Source organism: Chinchilla lanigera, unplaced genomic scaffold (assembly GCF_000276665.1).
Source record: "Chinchilla lanigera isolate Chin_1 unplaced genomic scaffold, ChiLan1.0 scaffold00082, whole genome shotgun sequence".
NCBI lineage: Eukaryota > Metazoa > Chordata > Mammalia > Rodentia > Chinchillidae > Chinchilla > Chinchilla lanigera.
Genome location: NW_004955483.1, coordinates 5,014,673 through 5,033,090, shown reverse-complemented (window position 1 = coordinate 5,033,090; position 18,418 = coordinate 5,014,673). Strand labels below are relative to the sequence as shown.

Genomic DNA, 18,418 nt, shown 5'->3' with positions numbered 1-18,418 from the left:
TGGGTTGAATGAGACCCCTATCCTAGTTTACCAAGGAGTCTCCAGGTTGATTTCCACAGTAGTTTCACCAATCTACACCCTCACCAACAGTGGAAAAGAGTTCCTTTTTCCCCACAGCCCCACCAGCATTTGTTATTGGTTGATTTCTTGATGATACCCATTCTTTCTAGGACGAGATGGAATCTCAGTGTTGTTTTAATTTGCATTTCTTGAATGACTAATGATGTTTAACAATTTTTCTTTCTTTCTTTCTTTCTTTCTTTCTTTTTTTTTTTTTCTTTTCTGGTACTGGGAACCAAACTCACAACCTTGCGCTTGCCAGGCAGGCACTGTGCCGCTGAGCTAAATCTCCAGCCTCCATTTTTTCATATATTTACTAGTTATTTGCATTTCTTTATCACAGAGGTATATATTCATCTCAGATATTTGTATTGGGTCTTTAAATTTTGGGGGCCTGATTTTTTAAAATTCTTTACATGTTCTAGATAAGAGTCCTTTGTCTGAGGGATAGTTGGCTAAAATTTCTTTCCAATTTGTGGGTTTTCTTTTCACCCTGTTGGTGATTTCTTTTGATATGCAAAAACTTTTCAATAAGATTAGATCCCAGTTGTTGATTCTTTGAAGTATTTCCTGTGCACTTTGATTTTTGTTCATGAACTCTCTGCCTATCCCTACGTCTTCAAGACTTCCACTTACTAAAAAAAAAAAGACTTCCACTTACTTTCTCTTCCAGTAGATGTAGTGTTTCTGTTTTAATATTTAGATCTTTAAGCCATTTTCATTTTATTTTGATGCATGGTGATAGGTATGGGTCTAATTTTAGTCTTTGGCTTGTGGAAAACCATTTTTCCAGCACCATTTATTAAAGAGGCTATCTTTCTTCCAGTGAACATGTTTACACCCTTTGTCAAAGATATGGTGGTTGAATGTGTTTGTGATTGTGGCTGCATCTTTTGGTCTGTTCCATTGATCTTCCAGTCTATTTTTTTTGCCAATACCATGCTGGTTTTTATCACAGTAGCTTTGTAGTATAATTTCAAGTCAGGGATTGTGATACCTACTGCCTCGCTTTTGTTGCCCAGGATTGCTTTTTTTATTCTGGGTCTCTTCTGGTTCCAGATGAATTTTAGAAATGTTTTCTCTAGATCTGTGAGGTATTCCAATGGTATTTTCTTCGGGATTACGTTGAATCTATATAACAATTTTGGGAGTATGGCCATTTTCTCAAAGTTCATTCTTCCTATCCAAGAACAGGAATATCTTTCCATTTTTTGAAATCTTCTTTGATCTCTTTTCTCAGAGTACTGTAATTTTCACTGTATAAATCTTTTAAAAGTCTTGAAGCCAGGCATGGTGGTTCATGCCTGTAATCCCAGCACTCAGGAGGCTGAGGCAGGAGGACTGTTGTGTGTTCGAGACCAGCCTGGGCTACAAAGTGAGCTCAAGGCCAGCCTAAAATGCAGAACGAGACCTTGTCTCCAAAAAAAAAAAAAAAAAAAAAAAGACAAAAAAAGAAGTCTTGAAGAGCTTGGACAGAGGGCCTAGAGCAAATGTTGGATGTAAATCAACAGCATCTCTCCCTGGGGTGGGGTACCACACAGTCTCACCAGAAGTGTGCAGGAGTGGAACATATCTCACTTCTGAATTTTCTGCATTATAATTAATCCATCATCCATTTCTTTTAGTTTCTTCTCTTTCTTGAGCAAATTATATTCAAAACTCAAAGTTTAAGTACCCATTTCACAGAAAAGAAAAAGATTGAATAATATATTGTTGATGTACACATTAGAGGGATTGTAATAATCTCAGGGCAGAAATGAAATACAGAGGGAATTCAAATGAGCACATCTGAGTTTGCATTCTAGTTGTCCCTACTACTCTGTCAGCCTGAATGATTTGCTTAGTGCTATGCTCTGGATCTAGAAGGTTCCGTAAAGAGGTTGTAATCCCCAACTTGTCAGAGGTTGATCCCAGGTTGACACCATCAGGAAGTGGTGGGACATTTAAGAAGTGAGGACTCTTGGTAGGTCTTTGGTCATTTCAGGGACATGCCTTTGAAGGGGATAGTAGAGCCCCAGCCCCTACTCTTTCCTTTTCATTTTCTCACCAGGAAGTAAACAGTTTTGTCCCACCACACACTTCTTCCTGCCATGATGTATTGCCAGAGATCAAAAGTAAGGGAGCCAACCAGTCATGGAGTGAAATGTACAAAATTATGAACCAGAATAAACCTTTTCCCTTTATGATTTGGCCACTGCAGGTGTTTGTTATGGTTACAGAAAGCTGACTCATGTACTTAGCCTCTCCAAGATGTGGATATGACAGATAACACCTACCTTGTTCATGTAAGCAGGAAATGAAATCATCACTACTAACACCGCACTATTATCTGGCGCATAATAAGCTCCTATTAAGATTTTTCTTTCTCAGGTTCCCAGCATATGTCCTATTTGCCTTATATATCTAGGTTTCATTATATATTCTGTCCAAAAGAAGGATTTTGTTTGAATTTATTTCAGCCAAACATTTACTGGTACCTATCATCAGTCAGCACAGGCTACATGAGAGTAAATAATCCAGCTTCGCAGGGAGCTCATGTATGGTGCCTGAAATTGATTTATATCTCTATTTAATTAGCCTCATAAATGAACTTGTGTTTCAAGTGAGTTTATATTGATTCACCATACTGTTTCACGCTGCCCTCTGTGTGACCCAGGTCACATGTGTTTCAGAGTGGCCGGAGCAGAAGCCTAAAGCAGAGCTTCACCAGGGCAAGAGCCAAACACAGACTTTGCCTAGGTGCTGGGAGTCAGATCCGTGAGATTAAGACACAGCCTGGTCATCCTCATTGGCAAAGCTGAGGCAAAGCTTCATTCTCACTTATGCCTAAAGCATGCAAATAACATTTTTAGATTTGAGATTTTTTTAAAACAGAAAATCAGTGGCATAGGAACAAAATAATCCACTACCTATATAAAAAGCAACTTTTCGTGAAGAGGAGCATGAGAAGCCGATACAGAGGAAGTTTAATCCTGCGCCTGTACCAGATGCATGTGACCAAGGGTCAGACCATGGAAGAGTGAAAAGTGGGAGTAAGGGGCTGGGGATTTAGCTCAGCGGCACAACGCCTGCCCGGCACATGGAAGGTCATAAGTTTGATTCCTGGTACCGGAAAAAAAAAAAAGTGGGAGTTGACCAGGAAATTATTGTTTCATGGGTACAGAGTTTCTGTCTGAGATGAAGCAAATATTCTGCAAAGGGAGTAATGGTCACACAACTTTGTGCAAGTAGTTTTTCTGGGTGTGTGGTACTGGGGGTTAAACCCAAAGTTTTTGCAGTCAGTAACATCCTCAGCCTTCTTTTTACATTTTTTTTCAGACAGTCTTGCTAAATTGCCCAGGCGAGGCTTGAATTTGCAATCCTCCTACCTCAGACCCCTAGAGTCCTGGGATTACAGGTGTGTGCCACCATGCCCGGCTTGTGAATGTACTTAAATTCTATCCATGTAAAAATGCTGACAATGGTATATTTTAAATTGTGTCAATTTTACCACAATAAAAAGAAAAAAGCAGCACAGTGGAGACACAGAAAAACAAAAGTGGAAGTTGGCTGGCTGAATCTGGATGTTGTTTAGGAAGCCACCCACTTCCTCATTTCTCTGGCTACAGGGCCAAGACACCGCACTTTTACTTTAACTTGTAAACCTGCACACGGATGTGTGTTTATTCTTCCTGTGTCCTGCTCCCCTTAGAGAAGTTAAGAGCTTTGCGATAAGATTTTTACGTGGGGATGATAATGGAGTGTTTTCGGACTCAGCACCATTCTCTCATAATCATGTAGCACTTCTCAAAGTGCATTTACATCCATCATCTCAACTGAGATGCAGACACCAGGAGGCCCATTACCTTTATGTTAGACATTTGAGGAAATGGAAATTCGGAAGGGCCAGTGCCTTACTGTAGTCTCAGTAGAAGTAGAACTGCAACCTGTGACTTCCGGTTCTGAGCTAAAATTCTTTAGAGTCCATGGTATTTGGGATTTGATTTTCCTGGGTACGGCATTAAAACTTTTGTGAAAAGAATGAAGAAAACCATCAATCACATGATATTTTCTTTCTCTGTCAGTATGAAGCAAGAATACAATCAAGATGATCGAAAATTTCACTGTTTGTTGAAATGTTTCAGCCTTTTCAGAGCTTGAGTGTAAAAAGAATATAAATACAAATTTTTAAATTTTATTTTAAGGAGAATAAAAAATTACAAAATAATAACAACATAGACAGAAACAAAGCAAAGCAAAAACAGTAAAAATAATACAGGGTTTCAGGGGCTGGGGATTTAGCTCAGTGGCACAGTGCCTGCCTGGCAAGTGCAAGGTCGTGAGTTCGATTCCCGGTACTGGGAAAAAAAAAAAAAAGAAACAATACAGAGTTCACTAGATAAGAAGGTAGGAATTCACCAATGGTTATTATACTACATATTGTTGTCTTAGAATTAGTTGTTCAGATTACCAGACATAATCATGCAAAACTGGTCAAAAAAATTTAAGTATTAACTGTTCCCTTCAATAAACTATTAAGACATCAGCAGTACAATTACCTCAGCTATCCATATATATATTTTCCCCTTCTTTCTTTCTCTCCTTTCCTTCATCCCAGTTGTTCCTTCCTTTGAGCAACTGCTTTCCCTTTCATAATATCCATTGTACATTTTGGGTTTTATTTACTCTCAAATTCTTATACGAGGGAGACAATACGATGTTTACACATGTGGGTCTGATTTATTTCACTTATGAGTATGGTCTCTAGTTGCATCCATTTACCTAGAAAAGCCTCTAGTTTATCTTTCTTTATAGCTGAATAATACCACATTGTTACAAAAATACCACATTTTTTTATCCATTCCTCAGTTGATGGACATTTGGGTTGTTTCCAAGATTTAGCTATGACAAATTGCATTGCTATAAACATGGGTACACATATATCGCTGTGGTTCTTCTGGAAAAATACCCAGGAGGGAAATAAGTGGGTTGAATGGGATCTCTCATCCTAGTTTACAAGTTATCTCCAGACTGATTTCCACAGTGATTTCAGCAGTGTATGCTTTCACCAAACTACCAGTGGAGAAGAGTTCCTTTTCCCCCACAGCCCCTCCAGCATTTGTTATTGGTTGATTTCTTGATGATAGCCATTCTTTCTAGGGTGAGATGGAATCTTAATGTTGTTTTAATTTGCACTTCCCAAATGACCAGTGATGAACTTTTTTTCATATCAAATACAAATGTTATTGTTAAATAATTCTAGGATTGGGAGGGGTATAGCTGGCTGGCAGAACACATGCTTAGTATGCATGAGGTCCTGGTTCAATTCTTAGCACCAAAGGAAAAGAAGATTCTAAAACATACCATTCTTGGCACTTGGGAGGCTGAGGCAGGAGGATCATTGTGAGTTCAAGGCCAGCCTGGGCTACAAAGTGAATTCAAGGTCAGCCTGGGCTATACATAGTGAGCCCCTGTCTCAAAAAGACAAAAATAAATAAATAAATAAATAAAACTTACCATTCTTATCGTTATAGCTAACAAATGTAAGAGGATAGAAGGCAAAGGCACACATCACGGGGTTAACCAGCCATGATTCTCCTTTGCCTAAGTCTATCAGTTTATCGCAGTATCCATTTCCCCATTTGTAAACAGACAATGAAAATTATTTATGCCCTGCTTCCTGTGCTACATTTTACATAAATGCAAAAGATAAAACTCACTTTTTGAGATAACTTTGTTGGGCAGGAAATAAAGATAGGAAAACTGGAGCAAAGGATAAGATTAGCACACGCAAAATATCCACCTTCTCACCTTGCATAGGTTCCAGGGAAGAGCAGCAAATTTGGCTTTCATGTTTCTGAGCAATGAAGCAAAGGGAGAACCTGTTCAATTACAAAATTTATCTATAAGATTAAAGCCAAACTGTAAACAAAACACATTTTGATCTGAAAGCCTGTGAAATAATTCTCCTGTAGATACCCATAAGGAGAACATGGTTTGCTATACTGATGTCCTTGGCAATATCACTTACAATAGACACAAAAATAGCTTTCATATGTCTGGTCCTTTGATATCATTGGTAAAGGTCAAGGGGGTAGCATGAAGACCCCTTGTGCAAAGGGTTGCTGGGAATCTGTTCTCAAGATCTCATTTTGTGTGCACCAACAATAATGGAAACATGGTACAACCTGAGCTTAAACTCAATTCTAGAATATATCTAAGAGGACCGAGATATAGCTCAGTGGCACAGAGCCTGCCTGGCAAGCTTGAGGTCCTGAGTTTGATTCCCCGTCCCCTCCCTCCAAAAAAGGACAATATCTAAGATACTTAAAACTTTTATAGAAAACTAAAGTACTAGCACAGGGGAGAAACAGCAGGGGACAGGGAGAGAACAATTATCACAAGACTGTAACTTAATAAGTGGGATGGTCTTGTGACCAGGTGGACCCTTGGTCAGTATAGTGTAGGGGAGAAGGTTATGGAGGGTTGAGTGGCAGGAGAATTCTGTGGGTAAGCAAACAGGTGAGATGAGAAGGTAATTAAATAATGAATTGTTAGCAAAGAACAGGGAGATTTTTGATGTCCTTTTTCAGGGCTCTGACTTGGATTATTAATGAAATCAATAACTTGCTTGAAGGTAGAGAATCTGCGGTTGGCACATCCATTATCGTATTGGATGGAAGTGAATTTAAAGGAAAAAATGAATCAAGTGAGGAGACAGTTCTAGTGTGCTAAAGATCAAGCGATGAAAGCACCAGTAGCAGGGGAAATGCTATCTCCGTATTTCCCCCAGCTTTTCCATGCCATTTTCCCGGTTTGTTTTTTTTTTCTTTTTTTTCCCCCAGCTTTTCCATGCCATTTTCCAGGTTTTTTTTTTTCTTTTTTCTTTTTTGTGGTACTGGGGATTGAGCTCAAGACCTTGTGCATGCTAGGCAAGCACTCTACCGCTGAGCTACATCCCCATTTTCCCAATTATACAAACATTACACAAACAGTGTCTCGTGTATGCCAGGCACTGAGCAAGGTACCAGAAACTCATGGATCAATAAAGCACGCTGCCTAGTAGAGGAGACATGAAGAAGGCATGCCAGACTCTGCAGCTATGACAAAGTCAGGGAGTAGGTCCGGGGTGGCATGATGTCTGGGGTCGCTCAGCTCCCTGCAGGTGGGGGATGAGGGAAGGCCACAGAGGGGACACTGAAGTTAAAGGATGAGCTTTCCTAGCACTGCTATATGGGAGGGGCCCAGGCAGGGAAACAGAGAGAACAAAGGTGAGGTGTGCAGGGAGGGCGTATGTGATTTAGTCAGGATGGGGATGCTATGTGTGCGAGAGGAGATGGTAGAAATGAGGGAGACACAGGAAGCAAGCCCTTGAAGGAAACTGAGTTTGCAGTGGATGGGGCCATGGCTGGATTTTTATGTCCCCTATTAAGGGCCTGCATAATGTGACCAACATGGCTTTATCCTTGTTTATTCCTTGGTGGTACAGAAAGCCCCCAATTTAGAAACATTCAAGTTGTGAACTTTCACAGATGGGAACAGACCTCACATTTTCTTTAGGAGCGTTTGTAGATGTGAACACATTGTGGAAGCAGCTTATGTGTCTGCCGATCATTGTGACAGTTGTGCTGCTGTGTGCTTACTGTACAGTGTGATGTGTTTGTGTGTGTACAGTATTTGTGTATGTGTGTTTGGTTTTTTATGCTTTAAATGGTATATCTGTATCAAAGGTATATAAGACTCACTTTGTCAGATTTATGAATGAATCCAACTTACGAATGTCCTACCAGGAAGGCAGAGTAGAACTTGTTTGTAAGTTGGGGCCTTACTGTACTGGGGATTGAGCCCAGAGCCTACTGCATGCTACGCAAGTGCTCTAGCACTGAGCTGCATTCCCAGCTCACTTTGTTTTTTAAGATAGGGTCTTACTCTGTTGCCCAGAATGGCCTTGAAATTTTGATCCTATTGAATGTAGCTGGGATTACAAGTATGCAGCACCAAGCCTGATAACAGGCCAATTTATAAAAGCCATGCTAAGGCACTGCTTCATATGTTTAGACATGATATTATGGTAATCATGGAGGAGGAGGCTGATTTGGAAACTCTATCAGATAGTCAGCTCAGGCTACCATAATGCAATATCACAGGCTCAAGGAGACCCAGCTCAAATCTAGAGGAGTTAATTTTTGGTGAGGGCTCTTTTTGTGGCTTGCAGGCAACCACCTTCTTATTGTGTCTCCCTGTGCTCCTGGGGGGAGAGGGAAGGGGAGGAGGGGCAGGAGGAGGGCGAGGGGAAGGAGGGGGAGTGGGAGGGAGAGGGAGAGGTAGAGGGCTCTCCAGTGTATCTTTTAATTAAGAATACTAATCCTAAGGACCCTGCTCTTAAAATTTCTTCAACCTTAATTACTTCCTTAGAGGCACTATCGCCAAAAGCAGCTACACTAGGGGTCAGGGCCTCAACTTCAGGATTTGAGGGACAAGAAGAAATAAAAAGAATTAAGATGTATTACAGAGAGGTTGCACCTCATCCATGATCAAGGTGATCATTGTGTAGTGCAGACATGTACTAATGAGAAAGAAAGAAAGAAAGAACAAGGTTAGAAGTTGGACTGGGGTATAACTCACTGGTAGAGCATACAAGAGCTGGACCTTTAGCAACACAAAATAAAACATAAATTTTTTTAAAATGACGAGTCAACTACCCATTTAAGGAAAACAAGGACTTTCACTTTCCTGTTCTGCTTTAATGAATTGTTTCTTTCTTTAAAAAAAAAAAACAATTAAAATGACAGAGGGAGGACTGGGGACACATTTAATTCATGACAGGTTATTACAGTTGTTCAAGTAAAAGATAAGGAGGGCCAGTGTGGTGGTGTGTGCCTGTAATCCCAACACTCTGGGAGGCTGAGACAGGAGGAGTTTTCAGTTTGCACTTGGCCTGCACAATTTAGTGACTTAGAAAGACCCTGTCTCAAAATTAAAAAAAATAAAAGGGCTAGGGATGTAGCTTAGTGGGAAGGCCCTGGGTTCGATCCACAGTACCACACACACACAAAAGATGAAAAGGGTGTGAACTGAATAGTAGTCATGGAGTAAAAGGAGAAGGATGTCAGAGCCACTGACAACATAAAATGAAAGGGGAAAAGTTGGAGCTGAGTCCCATGAGTTTTGGTGTTGCTTTATGGATCAGACAGGAATACTGCTCACAAGAATGAGGATTGTGGGGATGCTATGGTTTGTGTCTGGATGTCCCCCCAAATCCTCGTGCAGTCATGGGACAGGCTTGTAGATTTATGACTGATCTGTTGTCCAATGCTGGGATTATGGGTGTGAGTGCTACACCTGCCCCTGGGGCAGATAGTTTGCATATGTAAGGGAGAGCTGACATTTCCCCCTGTTTGCTCTTGTTGCTCTTGCTGTTTTCCGCCATGAACTGTTGCCCTGTGCCATGTGCCACTCTGCCTTGGAGCCAGCCGAGTACAGACTGAAACCTCCACAAACAGTGAGCTAAATAAATCTTTCCTTCCTTAATTCTGGGTGTCAGGTATTTTGTCTCAGCAATGAAAGAAAGGTAACCAAGACAGGGATTTCCTGATTCTGAGAAAAAGCCAAGAAAATCAGTCGACGATGTGTTACAGGTGAGGAATGTATGGGCACGTCAGGGACCCGTCCAGTGAGTGGCGGGAGATTTGTCAGCGTTTGGTTTGGGGAAGGAGAAGTGGGCTGCAGGTCAGGAACGGATGCCCCAGCTCCAGTGTCCACAGGAGCCACTCAGCTTGGACAGGCAGGTGTCCCATGGAGAGAACAGGACAAGTCCTGGGGACACACCAGGCCTGGAGGCATCAGTAACCCCTTCCATCTTATTGCTTCACTCTGAACCTCGGAGGGAAAAAAAATCTAGAAATACTTTTGGCTTAATCATTTACATTTTTCCATGTCAGGCTTTCACCCTCATTCTTAATCGCTTTGTCTGAGCACATCCTCAATTTTATTGCTGGCTCAGAGTGGTATTTTCGCTAATAGATGAGCGGCTCCTCTGGAAGGCGCGATCACAGGGAAAGGATTATACTGAGCTGTAAATTTAACCTCTGGAGCTCCAGCTGCAGAATGGAGTCATTCATTACAGGGGAAAAATGCTGGCTCAGAAGGAGAAGACAGATGGTTGCCTCTGTGCCTGAGCTTCAGTAGGGTGGTGGCCAGGGTAGAGAGCCCTACAGAGGAGGGTCTGCCCTGGGTCTAGGCCAGCTGCTGTTTTGGGGACCACCCTTGACCCTGGCTGGGACTCTGTATCACAGTCCGCCTGCTGTGGATTAGGGGTTCTGCTTTCAGCTCTGCTTCTAGCTCTTTTTATGAGGGCTAAGCCTGCCATCAGATAAAAAGCACACTAAATAAGTTCTGATGAGAAGAGAACATTGCCAAGCTGAAGACATCTCGGATGTGACTAACAGAGCGAAGACTGAAACTGGGTGTAGGGGCTTATTGCCACAGAGAGGTGGTAACTCTTCCTTAGGCATTTCCTATGCCACAACCAGGGGGAAAAGTGCAATCAGCATTTCTATCCCTACACCTGGCCAGGCAACAGAAAGCAAAGAATGAGTGTGGCTGGGGCCAGGCATGCGCACATGCTTGCAGTCCCAGCTACCCTGGAGGCTGAGGCAAGAGGATCGAATAAGGCCAGGGCTGGACAACAAGGTGAGAACACCTCCCCAAGCCACCTCAGAAAGCTGAAGAAGCAAGTGACTGGGGATAAAAGCCACCTTGTTTATTTCTTATGCTTCATTGCCTCTGTTGATGAGAGGCTTTTTGGAAAGGGTCAGAGCTCTAACAAGATGCTTGTCTGAGAAACTTCACTATGGCTAGGATGACCTTGAGGCTATTTTTTTTTTTTCCTGTGTGCACACATGTGTGTGTTGTAAGCTTGGGAGAGGGAACCTTTCTTCATGAAACAAAATACTCATCAGTTCTATTCTAGCTGACAATTATTATCATCTCCAATAAGTATTTCCACAGGAAGTGAAAAAGCCATGAGGAAATTGCCTGAATTCTACAGCACACAAATATTGCAAAATGGAAAGAAAACAGGTAAGATCATTTCCACTGAATTACAGTGCCTTTGGGTGAAAGATCTTATCTGTTAGATTTGAGGGGTGGATATTTTGAAACAGAAAACCAGGAATTAAACCCCACAATTATGGCATGTAAGAGAACAGAATCAGGGCTTTTTCCTCTCCCAGGAAGTTAAAGATACAGCTGCTGTGTAATTAGGCAAGCCGAAGGACTGCTTTCTATACCCAGGGTAATCATCCCAGACCGTGAATTGTAATCTCCAGTTGTGACGTTCATTTCCCTAAGAGAGGTCCCACCCCCTAACGTGGATGGCAGAGACGGAGATGTAGTTCTGCAGGAGGCGTGTGTCACAAGGGCACCAATGGAGGGAATGAGAAGGTAGGAACTGGGAGAGCAAAACTGGGATGTGTAAAGGTGCTGGGAGAAAAGGAAATAGTCCTCCACACGGAGAAATAACTGAAATCTGTATTTAAAAGCCATTCTGCTATTTGGCGGTATTCTGGGAGAATGACACAGAAATGATTCTTCAGATGAAAGAGACAGCCAGGAGTTGATAGTCCAGCAGCAGAAGAAGGTAGAATTTGTCAGGGGCTGCTGTCTTTTGCTAATTTGGAAAAATACTACTGAGACCCTTGAGAGAATTTGATGACAAAACAGTTGTACCAGTATATCCTTAAATGTATAAGGTGAGATTTGTCTGCCCCAGATGATCTTTTGGAAAAGGAGCTCGCCTTATACAAAAGACCTTATTATATAATCTTAAAATTTATTTTAAGCAATAAATTATTTTTGGAAAGTCATAGAACATTCAATCTTTGTGTTTCAAGCTGCTTTTGGATGCTTATTGAGTCACCTAACTGTTTAGTCACCTAACTGAATTAGAAATAAAGCAGGCTAGAATATTTTACATAGAGTTAAAAAATAATTTGTCCCTAAGAAAAGGATTTCATAAGCATCATTTTGCTGTCATTATAAATCACACTCTCTCTCTGTTTTTTTTTTAGTACTGGAAATTGAACCCAGGGCCTTTGCATTGAGCTACGTCTGTCCTCAACCTTTTTTTTTTTTTTTTTTTTTGCAGCAGGATCTAAATTGCCCAGGGGAACTTTGATCCTCTTGCCTCATCCTTCCAGAGTGCTGGGATCACAGGTATGTGAAATCACACCCTGCTAAACCTGTCTTTTAAAGTAAAGCAAGCTCTGCTGTGTGACGATTTTCTCAACTACACAACTGTGAAAAGAATGGATAATGGTGCCACGTTTTGTCAATAGTATTTGGGATAAAATTTCTGATGTTGGTGTCACGAGCACAATAGTACGTGTGTTTTACGTGATCTAAATGAGAATAAAGATGATGACCTCTGAAGGAAGCAGGTAAAGGAATCACAGTGACTACAGGGATGACAAATACAGGAGAAAACAGCCACATGCGGTGCTGCAAGTCTGTAAGCCCAGCTACCCAAGAGGCTGAGGCAGGAGGATTTTAAGTTCCAGGTTAGCCCAGACAACTCAGAAAGACGCTGTTTTAAAATTTAAAAAAATAAATAAAAAGAGCAGGGGACATAGAACAGTGGTAGGGCACCTTGAGTTTGATTCCCAGTACTGGAGAGAAAGAAAAAAAGAGAGAGAGAGAGAGATTGATTTTGGTTGTACAATAAACTGTGTGTACAGCCAGAAATTATTATTTCCATATTTATTCATGTAATTAAATTATGTAACCACAGTGAATAAACATACATATGATCTAAAAATGTATGTACTCAAGTTGGCCAAAAAGAAATTTTTTAAAAAGAAACTTCTGGGGCTGGGGATTTAGCTTAGTGGCACAGCGCCAGCCTGGTAAGCACAAGGTCGTGAATTCAATTCCCGGTACTGGAAAAAAAAATCAATAAAATAAAATAAAAAGAAACTTCTTACTGGAAAACTGGAGAATTGTCTTCTGTTATTCAGTCACATGCAGTACAGGTGGCCTTTCGCATCTGGGGCTCTGCACTCATGGGTTTAACCAACTGCAGAAAGAAAGTATTTTTAAAAAATGGAATCTGTACTTAAGACGTATAAACTTTTTTCCCAGCAATTATTCCTTCAACAATACAATAAGAATATGTCATAGCATTGCATTGTGTTAGGATTCTAAGCAATACAGTGATGGCATAAAGTATACAAGAGGATGTGTGTCAGTTATATGCAAATGGTACATCATTTCAGAGGAGAAATCAGAGCATCTGCTGGTTTTGGTGCCTGCGGGATATGGTCCCCCTTGGACTCTCGGGGGACAACGGTACGGAGGTAACAGTGAGTTCCTCCAACTCCCTTGCAAACTGGGTGAAATCTTATCCAGCCCGTAATGTTGGACTGAGCTCATATGATTCCTTTTTCTCTGTGAACCTTCTGCTGGCCCACATTTGCCTGTGTATTTTGATATAAAGAATGTGGTGCTACTGATCAGGTAACCTAGTTTCTGAAATAACTTCTGCAGAACAACAGTCTCCTGAGGGGTTTGGTAGCTGTTGTTTCCAATGCTCATCACTCTTCAGGAAGATCATTGGCTGCAACTGCAGACCTTTATAGCTGAGAGCCAAAATAAAATTTACTGTCTACTATTTTATTACTCTAACTTTACATCTACTAGAAATAAGACACACTCAGTGAATGACAGCTATTTTTATTACCTGTCAGGTTTATATGCTAAGCACTTCTCATTTCTGATGACATTTTATCCTTATAATCCTATGATGCAAGTGCTGTTATGTCATTTTACATATGGCGAGGAAGGTTCACAAAGTTGAAGTAACTTGATTACAGGCACACAGCTAGTGAGGGGCATAATCACTCAGGCAGATTTCATCTTACGAAAATTATTTTATCTTTTCAAGGCACTGGGAACTGAACCTAGGGGCACTCTACTACCAGTCCTTTTAAAATTATTTTGAAACAAGATCTCTCTAAGTTGCCCACTCTCGGCTCAAACTTGCAATCCTCCTGCCTCAGCCTCCTGAGTAACTGGGATTATAGGCATGCACCAGTAGAAATTCATTCTTAATAAAAATTCTACTTCTGGAGGGTTAGAGATACACAATGGGACCATGGAGGAGGTACACTGAGTCCAACCTGGAGGTTCTAGAAAGAGTTCCTACAGGAGGTGGTAGTTGAGCAGGATTTCAATTTTCCAAATATCTTCTTGGAAAGGAAAAAGCCAGGGTGTTCATTATTATTAAAAATATCTTTGCAATAACGGGACCATTGCTGGGAATTAAGAAAATGAAAAACATTTCAGAATAGGCAGCCCTTCTCAGCAATGTTTTCAACCACAGGGAACTTGTTAGGCAAGTCCTAGAGTGCTTGAAATTGAATGATAGGTATTATCCCGTGTAGCCCCCTAGATTAAGCACTTTAATTTAGTATCTCATTTAATCCCCATAATAACCCCATGAAGTAGGTAATGACTTCTCAGTTTTATTAGGTAAATAAAACCAGTGAGTTTTCTACAGAAATCTAGTTTAAAACATAGTAAGATAAAAATTCACTGAGCTCATGTCATTGGTCAAAAAGGGTCCCTAATTTGTTAAACCAACAATCGAAGTGGAGGGGAGTTGCCTCTTCCTGAGGGCAGATGAAAAAATGGAGAATATTGATTCAAAGGGACAACTGTAGCGGGGGAGGGGTCATAGTTCCTCTGACACCGAGACAGCCTGGGGGGGGAAATCCGCAAAACCCTCCTGCTTTCTAAACTGGATGGCTCTTTTTAAACAAGATAAACTAATATTTCATAAAGAAAGCAATTTACAAAGCACAGTATGTATTGAAGAACTTGAAGCCCAGCTAGAAAGTACCATAGGGCATTATGAGCTTCCGTATAAACTATCTTTTCCTTTTTTCTCTCCTTTTCCTCCCTTCTTTCTTTGTTTTTCTTTCTCCTTCTTCCCTTCCTCCCTCTCTTTCTCTCTTTCTCTTTCTTCTCCCCTTTCTCCTCTTCCCTTTCCCTTCTGACTTTCCTCCCATCCTCTTTCCCAGTGGTGAGGATGAAACCCAGGGTCTTGTGCATGCTAGGTGAGCATTGTACCACTGAATTAGGTCTCCAGCCTTTCTGTATAAACATTTGAAGATCTAAACTCTTAAGGAGGCTGGAGGTAAATGACTGAGAGTATCTGAACAGGTAAGGATTACCCAGGTTTGTGATTACCAATAACCCTAAATAATCTCAATGGTTTATGACAAGAAAGGTTATTTTCCATGCCTTAAATGACCATACTGGTTTGGCTGGGGGGTTCCCAAGGTATGCAAGCCAAGTCAGCATCCTTAGCCAGCACTATAACAGATGGGAAGGAAGTGTGTAAAATCCACACACTGCTCATAAGAGCCTCCCCCTGGAAAAGACACACACACCTCACTGGCTGGAACGAATCCCAAGACCACATCTGAATGTGGGGGGCTGGGGACTTGCCTTCCTATCCCCAGGCCAGCAGGAGAAGAAGAGACAGCTGAGTAGCACTAATGACAACCAAAGTGGGAACTTCCAAAAAGCAGAGGTGAAAGCAACCAGCTTGGGCTACAAACATTCTGGGGCTAAGGATGGCATTAAAGGCCTATAATTATGTGGAGGTTTGATGACTTGTTCATTATGGTGGCTAAGAGGAAGGTGAGATTTATTTTATTTTTTATTTTTAAATTTTTTTGTCTTTTTGAGACAGGGTCTCCTTATGCAGTTCAGGCTGGACTTGAGCTCACTTTGTAGCCCAGCCACTTTGTAGCCCAGGCTGGTCTCGAACTCGCAATGATCCTCTTGCCTCAGCCTCCCGAGTGCTGGGGTTACAGGCATGTGCCACCACGCCCGGCTGAGATTTAATATATTATTTCACAAAAAAATGTTGCGATAGTTGGCCAATTTATGCTACAATAAGTTTGCTAAAAGACATTGTAGATCTCCTGCGGTCATGTAGAATAAAATATGTTTATCATCCTTCTCTACTTTCATTGAAGTTCAGTACAAAGCCTTTTGTGTTACTACTTTATCATGTGATGCTGGAGATTGAACCCTGGGCCTTATGTATGGTAAATATGTGCTCGGCCACTGAACTGCACCCCAAGCCTCTTTTAAGTGACTTCTAACTCTTTTTTCAATATGACAAATCTAATAGTACTTCATGTTGCATTGCTAGCTGCCAGCATTAGACTGAAGGAATTTCTTGGTTTTGAACCCATGAATAAAATTTCACATGAAGGAAATAGGATTCTACTTATCACTACTTCTGTTTCATGAAGACATCTGATCTTAAAGTACTGCATACAGAATGAACATGATAACTCAAAACACTTGTTATTACTGAAATAACTCCTAAGGAAGATCTAATCTTGCCTCTTCATTCTCCAAAGAGAATGTCTCCCTCTGTAGAAAGAACATACATGAGACATTTCTCAGGTTGAGTTCTCCCCGAAACTAATCCTCAGAGTAGAAGTAGAGGGTAAATCTTATCTATCTGGGTGTGATTCTACAAACACCAGCAAGAAAGAGTAAGGAAGTAGTTGAGAATAGAGGAAGGAAAGGAGGACGGAAGGAAAGGAAGAAAGAAAGGAGAAGGATAGGAAGGAAAGAGGGAGGGAGGAAATAAAACAGTATACCATTCCTTAGAGAAGAGTTACTGCTCTGCAGAACTAAGACTCAAAGTTGGGGACCTCAGGGATCCTGTGGGATAGAGTTTTCCTATAGCCTTGCCTCCCAGTGGGGAAGACGGGAGTATTTTTACACCATCTGTCTTTGACTGGTTGACTATGAGAACATTCACTGCATGCCTATCTGGCACCAGCCAGCTGGGGTCTAGAGTCAGAGGAAGCCCTTGAACAGAGACCCAGAAGAGGAGGGACATGCATCCTCTTCCAGCAGGAAGCCAGGGCCTAGCGTGCCAGCACTCTCAGTACAGAGGGAAGTCCTGGGCTGCTGAGAGTGTCTGATATATCCAGCTCTCAGCCTACATCAGTCAGCTTTTGAAAAATGTGTTGAAAATATGACATCTGAAAAAAGACGGCATCTTTTTCAAATGTGGCAGCAAATAAGTCATATTCAGCTCAGCCTGGGCGTGGGCTCTGTTACAGGGTGGGGATGCATTGACCCATTAAAGGCTAAGAGTGTTGGGAAGAACTTACTTTGTTCAGGAGCAGATTGGAAAAGAGATACTTCAGACAGCTGGGACAGGAGTGTTGTGTAGACAGGCAGTGGGCAGAATCCTTCAAGCCATACTGACTTTATCACCTAGCACAGGACTTTTATTCTTTATTCCTTGAAAAAAGAGAAACTTGCAGTGATTATTATCGAAGAACTACTAATGCTTTAACACATTCAGCTGGTACACCATAACAGCAAGCAGGGTGCTAGACATCAGTTAGAAGTTCAGTCTCTCTTGGTTGATTTACCCTCTAAACTGGAATATTTTCGAGAGGCGGCAAACGGAATTGTCTGAGTACTGACTTCTCATTATTTTCCAGGCAGATCCCTGAGGATAGGCGAAGGGAAGGGTTTGTCTGGGAGAGGGTAGACTTTTCCTAAAAAAGAGAATTCTGGAAGTCATCATAATTAGACAAAGAGGAAAAAGTGCCAGACAGGAGTGGGTGGGGGCTGTTTTCTCTTTGTGGTCGGTTGGGGTGCGTTCAAGATTCCCAACCTAAGATGAGGCTCAGAGCGTCCAGGAGGCGAGCGGCTGCCCCCAAGGCGCAAGGCTCGGCGAGGTGGCCGCGCAGGTGTCCCGTCCCCGCAGGTGAGGAGGCGCTCTCGTCGGCTGGCCCTCTCGGGCGGGTCGCCCGTCCTGACTCTGCGGCCTGGGGCGGCTCCCGGGGCTGCGGGCGTGCAGTGACCCGGCCCGACGACGGGCGCGGCGGGACTCGCTGCTCCTGCGCCCTCGGCCTCCCGCAGCCGCCGGAGCCACCACCCTCGCCTTCCCGGCGGCTGCTTCTTTATCTTCTTTATCTCTTGGCCACCTTGTATCTGAGATCAATCTGCCTAGCCCTGCTTGCGCGCGTCCTTTGGAAACGAACCCCTCCTTCCAAGGGAGCGGGTCACCCCACACGCGGTCCGGGACCCGCCGAGGCGCGAGGGGCGCAGAAGGGACCTGGACCCGCCGGTCCGCCCTTCTCTGTGCCGCGCGCTCGAACTGCAAGCAAGTTGGTTCCAAAGTTTCAAGCAGCGCGTGGGCTGGGGCTCGGGGAGCCCAGGGCGGGCGTGGACGCGGAGGCGACGACAGGACGCTCCTCGCGGTGTCTTTGTTCTGCTGCGGGGCAGACACCGGGCACGGAGCCCGGGGCGAGTACGGGGACCAGCACCC

The 18,418-nt window shown here is 42.5% G+C and overlaps 1 long non-coding RNA gene across 3 annotated transcripts; it reads right to left on the bottom strand.

Annotated features, from left to right (window-relative positions):
• Window positions 1-5,431: 5,431 nt before the first annotated feature.
• Window positions 5,432-17,850, bottom strand: LOC106146543. Of its 3 annotated transcripts, XR_001231030.1 has the most exons (6): window positions 17,762-17,850; window positions 17,514-17,642; window positions 17,247-17,379; window positions 13,023-13,114; window positions 5,851-5,921; window positions 5,474-5,510 (listed from the first exon to the last, which is right to left on the bottom strand). It is a non-coding gene; the product is annotated as an uncharacterized LOC106146543 (long non-coding RNA). The 3 variants fall into 3 exon arrangements; XR_001231029.1 differs by lacking the exon at window positions 5,474-5,510 and adding an exon at window positions 5,432-5,464 and having other exon boundaries at window positions 17,514-17,850; XR_001231028.1 differs by having other exon boundaries at window positions 17,514-17,850.
• Between the last annotated feature and the right edge of the window lie 568 nt (window positions 17,851-18,418).